The following is a 9436-nucleotide window of genomic DNA, read 5'->3' on the forward strand; positions in this document are numbered from 1 at the left end:
GAGTTGACAGAGTGAAAGGCTCCAGGACAGGTTGTTGGTGGAGCAGAGCATCATGGGAGAAGCCAGGCTGGGGTGCCCAGGCCCTCACACCCCTCCTGGAGGGTGAGGCACCTCGCCGTCAGTCCAGTCATCTTGGTGGGAGCTGAAGGGCTGGCCGTTGGTGGGGCCGAGGAGGAGGGCACTGCACTTGAGGAGACTCAGAAGCAAGCTGGCAAGAAGAGAGCAGGGAAGAGCACCCAGGACGCTGAGGGGGCAAGGCCTCTCGGAAGCAGGGCCCAGCCTACCCTTCAGCCTGCTGGGGAGTCTGCAGAAATAGACCTGAAAAAACTTCCACTTGGCCAATGATTAATTCTCGGTATATTTGCAAGAGTGATTTCAGTGCAGGGTTGGAGGCAGACATAGCAAAAATCCTGAGGTTCTTCAGAGGATTCTGAGCAGGCTCTTCTCACTCCTCGGAGAGTCCCTGCTTCCTTACTCTCCCAAATCACCTCGCAGAGCATCTCTCTCTAGAACTTTCCTTCACACAGTCCTCTCCAGGCCACTTGCACCCGTTTCCCTCAGCTGGTCTTGCTTCTGGAGGCCTGTGTGACCACCTGGACGGGCATTCCCACCCCATCTGGAGCATTATCTAGCTCTGGAGGCCTGTGTCACCACCTGTACAGGCGTTTCCACCATGTCTGGAATCATCACCTGGCTCTGGAGGCCCATGTGACCATCTGTACGGGCATTACCACCCCATCTGGAATCATCACCTGATTCTGGAGGCCCGTATGACCGTCTGTATGGGCGTTCCCACCCCGTCTGGCATCATTACCTGGCTCTGGACCCATGTGACCATCTGTATGGGTGTTCCCACCCCATCTGGCATCATCACCTCACTCTGGAGGCCTGTGTGACCATCTGTACAGGCAATCTCACCCCATCTGGAATCATCACCTCACTCTGGATGCCCGTGTGACTGTCTGTATGGGCTTTCCCACCATGTCTGGAACATCACCTGGCTCTGGATGCCCATGTGACTGTCTGTACGGGCTTTCCCACCCTGTCTAGAATCATTGCCTGGTGCTAGGGGCCCATGTGATCATCTGTATGGGCATGTCCACCACGTCTGGAATCAACAACTGGCTCTGGAGGCCTGTATGACCATCTGTACGGGCGTTCCCACCCCGTCTGGAACCATCGCCTGGCTCTGGAGGCCTGTGTTACCATCTGTACAGGCATTCCCAACCTGTCTGGAATCATCACTTGGCTCTGGAGGCCCGTGTGACCACCTCTATGGGTGTTCCCACCACATCTGGAATCATTGCCTGGTTCTGGGGGCCCATGTGACCATCTGAATGGGTGTTCCCATCCCATCTGGAATCATCGTCTGGCTCTGGAGGCCTGTGTGACCACCAGTATGGGCATTTCCACCCCGTCTGGCATCATCACCTGGCTCTGGAGTCCCGTGTGACTGTCTGTATGAGTGTTCCCACCCCATCTGGAATCATCACCTGGCTCTGGAGGCCCGTGTGACCACCTCTATGGGTGTTCCCACCCCGTCTGGGATCATCACCTGGTTCTGGACCCGTGTGACCATCTGCATGGGTGTTCCCACCCCATCTGGAATCATCGCCTGGCTCTGGAAGCCTGTGTGACCACCTCTATGGGCGTTCCCACCCCGTCTGGAATCATTGCTTGGCTCTGGACCCGTGTGACCAACTGTATGGGCATTCCCACCCCGTCTGGAATCATTGCCTGGCTCTAGAGGCCCGTGTGACCATCTGAATGGGTGTTCCCATCCTGTCTGGCATCATCGCCTGGCTCTGGAGGCCTGTGTGACCATCTGTATAGGCGTCCCCACCCCGTCTGGCATCATCGTCTGGCTCTGGCTTCTGTGCTGCACTGTAAATGGGGACTGTGTTGTGCTGTCTTTGCAAACTTAGTGTCTGTCTCCAAGGAAGATTTTCGAAATATAACGTAAGAGGAGAAAGAGGCAAGAAGAGCTTGAGGGAATGAGGGGGATAAGCACATTTTCAGAGGAAAGGGAGTCAATAAAGAGAAAAACTGAACATAAAAAAGAGAAAGAAGAAAACAGGCTAGATGTTTCTTTTCTGTGGAAGTGAAATAGCCTTGGCATGAAAACATACAGTGTCTCTGAGTCAGAGGCTCCTCTGAAACAGTAAGGTGTCGGCTCAATCAGCTTAAGGAGAACCTTGTTAGCTCCCACCAGATCTTCAGTGATTTATGTGCAGGTCTTCTTTTATTGCACTTTGCTTTTTGTGTTTCATAGATAAGTGCATTTTTTACAAATTGAAGGTTTGTGACAACCCTGTATCAAGTAAGTCTTAGATGTCATTTTTTCCAATAGCATTTCCTCACTTCTTGCCTCTGTCACTTTTGGTAATTCTAGCAATATTTCAAATCTTTTAAAATTATATATATTATGGTGATCTGTGGTCAGTGATCTTGATGTTACAGTTATAATTCTTTTTTGTAGGAGGGACCTTGAAATATAGTCACATAAGACAGCAAATTTAATTAATAAATGTTATGTGTGTTCTGACTGCTCTGTTGACCAGCTGTTTCCATTTCTCTCCTTCTCCTCAGGCATCCTTATTTCCTAAGACACAACAGTATTGAAATTAGGCCAGTTAACAACTTTACAATGGCCTCTAAGTGTTCAAGTGAAAGAAGAGTTGCATGTTTCACTTCAAATCAAAAGCTAGAAATGATTAAGCTTACTGAGAAAGGCATGCCAAAATCCAATATAGGCCAAGAAGTAGTAGACCTCTTATGCTAAACAGTTAGCCAAGTTGTAAATGCACAGGAAAAGTTCTTAAGAGAGGTTAAAAGCACTGTTCCAGTGAATACACAAATAGTAAGAAAACCACACAGCCTTATCACTTAGATGGATAAAGTGTTAGTGGTCTGGATAGAGGAACAAAAGAGCCACAACATTCCCTTAAGTCAAAGAGTAATTCATCAAGGTCTTCAGTTCAGTCGCTCAGTTGTGTCCAACTCTTTGTGATCCCATGGACTGCTGCACGCCAGTCTTCTCTGTCCATCACCAACTTCCAGAGCTTACTCAAACTCATGCCCATTGAGTCAGTGATGTGATTCAACCATCTTATCCTCTATCGTCCCCCTCTCCTCCTGCCTTCAATCTTTCCCAGCATCAGCGTCTTTTCCAATGAGTCAGCTCTTTATATCATGTGGCCAAAGTATTGGAGTTTTAGCTTCAGCGTCAGTCCTTCCAATGAATATTCAGGACTGATTTCCTTTAAGATTGACTCGTCTGATCTCCTTGCTGTCCAAGGGATTCTAAAGAGTCTTCTCCAACACCACAGTTCAAAAGCATCATCCTTTGGTGCTCAGCTTTCTTTATAGTTCAACTCTTACATCCATACATGACCACTGGAAAAACCATAGCTTTGACTAGATGGACCTTTGTTGACAAAGTAATGTCTCTGCTTTTCAATATGCTGTCTAGATTGGTCATAGCTTTTCTTCCAAGCAGCAAGCATCTTGTAATTTCATGGCTGCAATCACCATCTGCAGTGATTTTGGAGCCCGCCAAAATAACATCTGTCACTGTTTCCATTGTTTCCCCAGTGAGTTGCCATGAAGTGATGGGACCAGATGCCATGATCTTAGTTTTCTGAATGTTGAGTTTTAAGTCAGTTTTTAAAAAAAATTATTTAATTTATTTTAATTGGAGGCTAATTACAATATTGTGGTGTCTTTTGCCATACATTGACATGAATCAGCCATGGATGTACATGTGTTCCCCCATCCTGAATCCCCCTTCCAACTCCCTCCCCATCCCATCCCTTAAGCCAACTTTTCTCTCTTTCACTTTCATCAAGAGGTTCTTTAGTCCTTCTTCACTTTCTGTCATAAGGGTGGTGTCATCTGCATATCTGAGGTTATTGATATTTCTCCAGGCAATCTCAATTCCAGATTGTGCTTCTTCTAGTGCATCATTTCACATGATGTACTCTGCATATAAGTTAAATAAGCAGGGTGACAATATTCAGCCTTGACGTACTCCTTTCCCAATTTGGAACCAGTCTGTTGTTCCATGTCCAGTTCTAACTGTTGCTTCTTGACCTGCATACAGATTTCTCAGGAGGCAGGTAATGTGGTCTGGTATTACCATCTCTTAAGAATTTTCCACAGTTTGTTGTAATCCACACAGTCAAAGGCTTTGGCGTAGTCAATAAAGCAGAAGTAGATGTTTTTCTGGAACTCACTTGCTTTTTTGATGATCCAGTAGATGTTTTCAATTTGATCTCTGATTCCTCTGCCATTTCTAAATCCACCTTGAACATCTGGAAGTTCACGGTTCACATATTGTTGGACGGAGTTTCCGTGTCATTGTATAGGAGGCAGTGATCAAGCCCATCCCCAAGAAAAAGAAATGCAAAAAGGCAAAATGGTTTTTGAGGAGGCCTTACAAATACCTGAGAAAAGAAGAGAAGCTAAAGGCAAAGGAACAAAGGAAAGATATACCCATTTGAATTCAGAGTTCCAAAGAATAGCAAGGAGAGATAAGAAAGACTTCCTCAGAGACAAATGCAAAGAAAGAGAGGAAAACAATAGAATGGGAAAGACTAGAGATCTCTTCAAGAAAATTAGAGATACCAAGGGAACATTTCATGCAAAAATGGGCTCAATAAAGGACAGAAATGGTATGGACCTAACAGAAGCAGAAGATATTAAGACAAAGTGGCAATAATACACAGAAGAACTATACAAAAAAGATCTTCATGACTCAGATAACCATGATGATGTGATGACTCATCTAGAGCCAGACATCCTACAGTGGGAAGTCAAGTGGGCCTTAGGAAGCATCACTACAAACAAAGCTAGTGGAGGTGATGAAATTCCAGTTGAGCTATTTCAAATCCTAAAAGATGATGTTGTGAAAGTGCTGCACCTTATGCCAGCAAGTTTGGAAAACTCAGCAGTGGCTCCAGGACTGGAAAAAGTCAGTTTTCATTCCAATCCCAAAGAAAGGCAATGCCAAAGAATGTTCAAACTAAGGGCTTTCTCAGTAAAATTTTAATTCAATTATCTGTTGATGGGTGGGGTTGCGCTTCCTCCCTAATAGTGTTTTGGCTTGAGGCGACCCAGCCCTGGTATCAGTGGGCTCTATGGCTGGGTTGATGGCAACCTCTGAGAGGGTTTACACCATAGGGAACCTTCCCAGACTGCTGTTGTCAGTCCCTCTGTCCCCATGGTGAGCCCCTTCCAACCCATGCCTCCACAGGAGACCCTCCAACTCTAGTAGGTAGTTTTGGTTCAGTCTCCTGTGGAGACACTGCTCCTTTCCTTGAGTCTTGGTGTGCACAAGGGTTTGTTTGTGCCCACCAAGACTGGAGTCTGTTTCCCCCAGTCCTGCAGAAGTCTTGTAATCAAATCCCATTGGCCTTTAAGGTCAAATTCCCTGGGGATGCCCAGTCCCTTTTTTGGGTCCCCAGGCTGGGAAGCCTGACCTGGGGTTCCTAACCTTCACTACAGTGGGAGAACTTCTTTGGAATTATTGTTCTCCAGTTAGTGGTTCACCTTTGGACGTGGGGTAACTTTTTTCTCGTGGGTTCCAGTGTCCTCCAGTAGATGGTTGTTCAACAGCCAGTTGTGATTTTACTCCCATAAATGTGTTTCTTTGTAATACATTTGGACACTCATGGGGTGATAGTGAATCTATCGTTATCTTGTTCACTAGTGATGTTTTATTATTGTGTTCTTAGGATATGCTTTTAAATTCTCTTCCTTTATACCTTAGCATGCCAAGGGTGACGGGTGGCCTTTACACTAAATTCTGTCATTCACAAGACCTGGGGTAACAGGAGAGGCAGAGAGGAAGGCAGGAAAAAAGACTTCAGGAATATATCCTTCCTCTAACTCAGCAAAGTATTCCTCCCTCATGTGCCTGCCGAGTTTTCTTTTGCTTCACATATATGTAACAGAGACATTTTACAAAACCTAAACATTAAGTCTTCAGATTTACCTTAAAGTTCTGCACCTTTGAAGTCCCTTTCGTTTGAGGTCAGGATCCCTAGGAGAGTGCACTTCACCTCTTGAGCAAGGCAGCAGGGTGATTAGGATACATCCTAAAGATTCCCGTAGCCCCCTTCCCAGGTCCAGGACCAGTCGTGGGAGAGCCAGACTGGGAGAGAAAAAGAGCACCCACCCCACCCGTAAGTATTTGGGACATACTTACGTTTAAAAGTTGAAAGTGAAAGTCACCCAGTCGTGTCCAGCTCTTTGTGACCCCATGGGCTATACAGTCCATGGAATTCTCCAGGCCAGAATACTGGAGTAGGTAGCCTTTCCCTTCTCCAGCAGATCTTCCTAACCCAGGAATCGAACTGGGGTCTCCGGCATTGCAGGCAGATTTTGTACCAACTGAGCTATCAGGGAAATTATTTAAACATAAATAACATAACCCTCTGCCCCTTGCCCAGTTTTTAGTTGGAAAGGAAGGTGCACATCCTTTGAGTTGAGTGAGGGAGCCAAAGGTGAAGGCCACCAAACAAGACAGTGGGCTCATCAAGTTCCTGCGAGGTGCAATGTGGTTGGCAGAAGAGACCCTGAAGTTCAGCTTTCCCAGGGCTGCCCTCATTCCCAGGAGGAGGGGGGCCTACAGTCCCAGCAATGGAGTCCCAGACACCAAGGCAGTGGAGAGGAGCAGAGCGGGGTTAAATCTGAACTACAGATAAGCAACATGTGTATGTGGCTTTTGGTCTTTTTTAAAATTGAAGTATATTTAATTTACAATGTTGTATCTATTTCTGGTATACAGCAAAGTGATTCAGTTCTACAAATATGTATATGTTTCTTATATATATAAGAATGTTTTCCAGATTCTTTTCCATTTTAGGTTATTACAAGAAGTTGAATATAGTTTCCTGTGCCATACAGTAGACTTCTGTAAACAAAATAATTTTTTTAAGTAAAAGTAGATCCCATACAATATTTGGGACATATTTTATGTTTAAAAATTATTTGTTTTTTATCTGAAATTCACATTTAACTGGCAATACTGTATTTTATTTGGCAACCCCATTTTTTTGCCCAATAACAATTAGCTATTTCCATTTACATTATGGTTGGTGTGCTATGTGCTTAGTCGCTCAGTCATGTCCAACTCTTTGCAACTCCATGGACTGTAGCCTGCCAGGCTTCCCTGTCCATGAGGCTTCTCCAGGCAAGAATGCTGGAGTGGGTTGCCATGCCCTCCTCCAGGGGATCTTCCCAACCTGGGGATTGAATCCAGATCTTCCACACTGCAGGCGGATTCTTTACCATCTGAGTTACCAGGGAAGCCCAACTACAGCCATGGTTGGTATAATTATCATGAAATATTGATACAAACATCAGTTCTGCAGAACTCCTGGAGTTATTAAACTGGGTGCCAGCTTATTTAATACATTAATAAGGAGCACATCTTATCATGTTAGGAAAACACCCAACCTTTCCTTCCTGCATGTCTCCTGTACCCCCCATGCAGATAATGTCACATCTGGGGCTTCCAGTCACCATACATATGGGTTTCCCCTTACCAAGCAACTTTGAAACACCAGTTGAGTGTCCTACAGCTTAACTCAGTATGTGGTATCCTACATGACCCCATATACCAGGAGATAGCATCAGAGCCCACGGGTGAAGGGCTCAGTTCAACAAGACCATCCCCATTTCAGGTGCCAATCCCAAGCAGTGGGTTCCCAGGTTGCCCACAACTTCTGTCCCATTGGGCTACAGTCAGAAGTTCCCACAACCCCCTCCTCATTTAATGAATTTGCTAGAGTGAGCAGCTCATGGAACTCGGGGGAACACTCGCTTATGTCAGTGTATTAAAGCACATGAGAAAGGATATAGATAAACAGCCTGATGAAGAAATACTCCCAGCGAGTTCTGGGAGCGTCCCGAGCACAGGAGATTTTGTCTTGTGAGCCTGGGGTGCATTACCCTCCCAGTACACAGATATGTTCACCAACCCACAAGTTCTCCAAACACCATACTTTAGGAATTTTTATGGAGGCTTCCTCATGTAGGCAGAATCAATTTTAACTCCATTTCCAGCCCCTCTATCCTCTCTAGAGAAGTGAGGGTGTAGGATGGAAAAATTCCAAGCTTCTAAGCATGGTTTGGTCTTTCTGGTGACCAGGAGCCACTGAGGAACCCTTTAAAGTATTACCTTTAAATTATTTTAATTTACTTTATCTACTTTGGAAAATAAACTTGTTCTATGTACAAATAAAATTAACTTTTTTTATTGAAGTATATTTGATTTGCAACATTGTATTGGCTTCCCCAATGGCTCAGCGGATAAAGAATCTGCCTGCAATTCAGGAAACACAGGAGACGTGGGTTCAATTCCTGGGTTGGAAAGAGAGCTTGGAGAAGGCAATGGAAACTCACTCCAGTATTTGTGCCTGAAAAATCCCATGAACAGAGGCTGGCAGGCTACAGTCCATGGGTCACAAAGGGTCTGGCATGACTGAGCAACTAACACACACACACACACACACACACAGCTGATTTATAATATTGTATTAGTTTCTGGTGTATAGCAAAATGATTTAGTTATACATATATATCTATTATTTTTCTGATTCTTTTCCAATTTATGCTATTACAAAATATTGAGTATAGTTCTCTCTTCTATACAGTTATGTTCTTGTGGTTTATCTATTTTATATATAGTAGTGTACATATAGTATTCCCAAACTCCTAATTTGTCTGCCCTGCTATCCTTCTCCTTTGGTAACCATAATTTATTCTCTGTGTCCATGGGCCTATTTCTGTTTTGTAAATAAGTTCACTTGTATCATGTTTAGATTCCACATGTAAGTATATCATATGATAATGATCTTTCTCTGTCTGACTTACTTCACTTAGCATGAATATGTCTAGGTCCATTCACGTTGGTGCAAATGGCATCATTTCATTCTTCTTTTGGCTGAGCAACATTCCATTGTATAAAAAGTAATTAAATTATTTTAATTTACTTTCCACAACTGGGTGTTGTTTCTGCTTTGGCTCAGCCTCTTCATTCCTTCTGGAGTTATTTCTCCACTGATCTCCAGTAGCATATTGGGTACTTACCGACCTGGGGAGTTCATCTTTCAGTGTCTTATCTCTTTGTCTTTTCATACTGTTCATGGGGTTTTCAAGGCAAGGATACTAAAGTGCTTTGCCATTCACTTCTCCAGGGGACCAATTTTGTCAGAACTCTCCTCCATGACCCATCCATCTTGGTGGCCCTACACAGCATGGCTCAGAGTTTCATTTGGTTAGACAAGGTTGTGGTCCATATGACCAGTTTGGTTAGTTTTCTGTGATTGTGGTTTTCATTCTGTCTGCCCTCTGATGGGTGAGGGTAAGAGGATTGTGAAAGCTTCCTGGTGGGAGGGACTGGCTGTGGGTAAAACTGGGTGTTGCTCTG

This window comes from Bos javanicus, chromosome 21, assembly GCF_032452875.1.
Source record: "Bos javanicus breed banteng chromosome 21, ARS-OSU_banteng_1.0, whole genome shotgun sequence".
Classification (NCBI taxonomy): domain Eukaryota; kingdom Metazoa; phylum Chordata; class Mammalia; order Artiodactyla; family Bovidae; genus Bos; species Bos javanicus.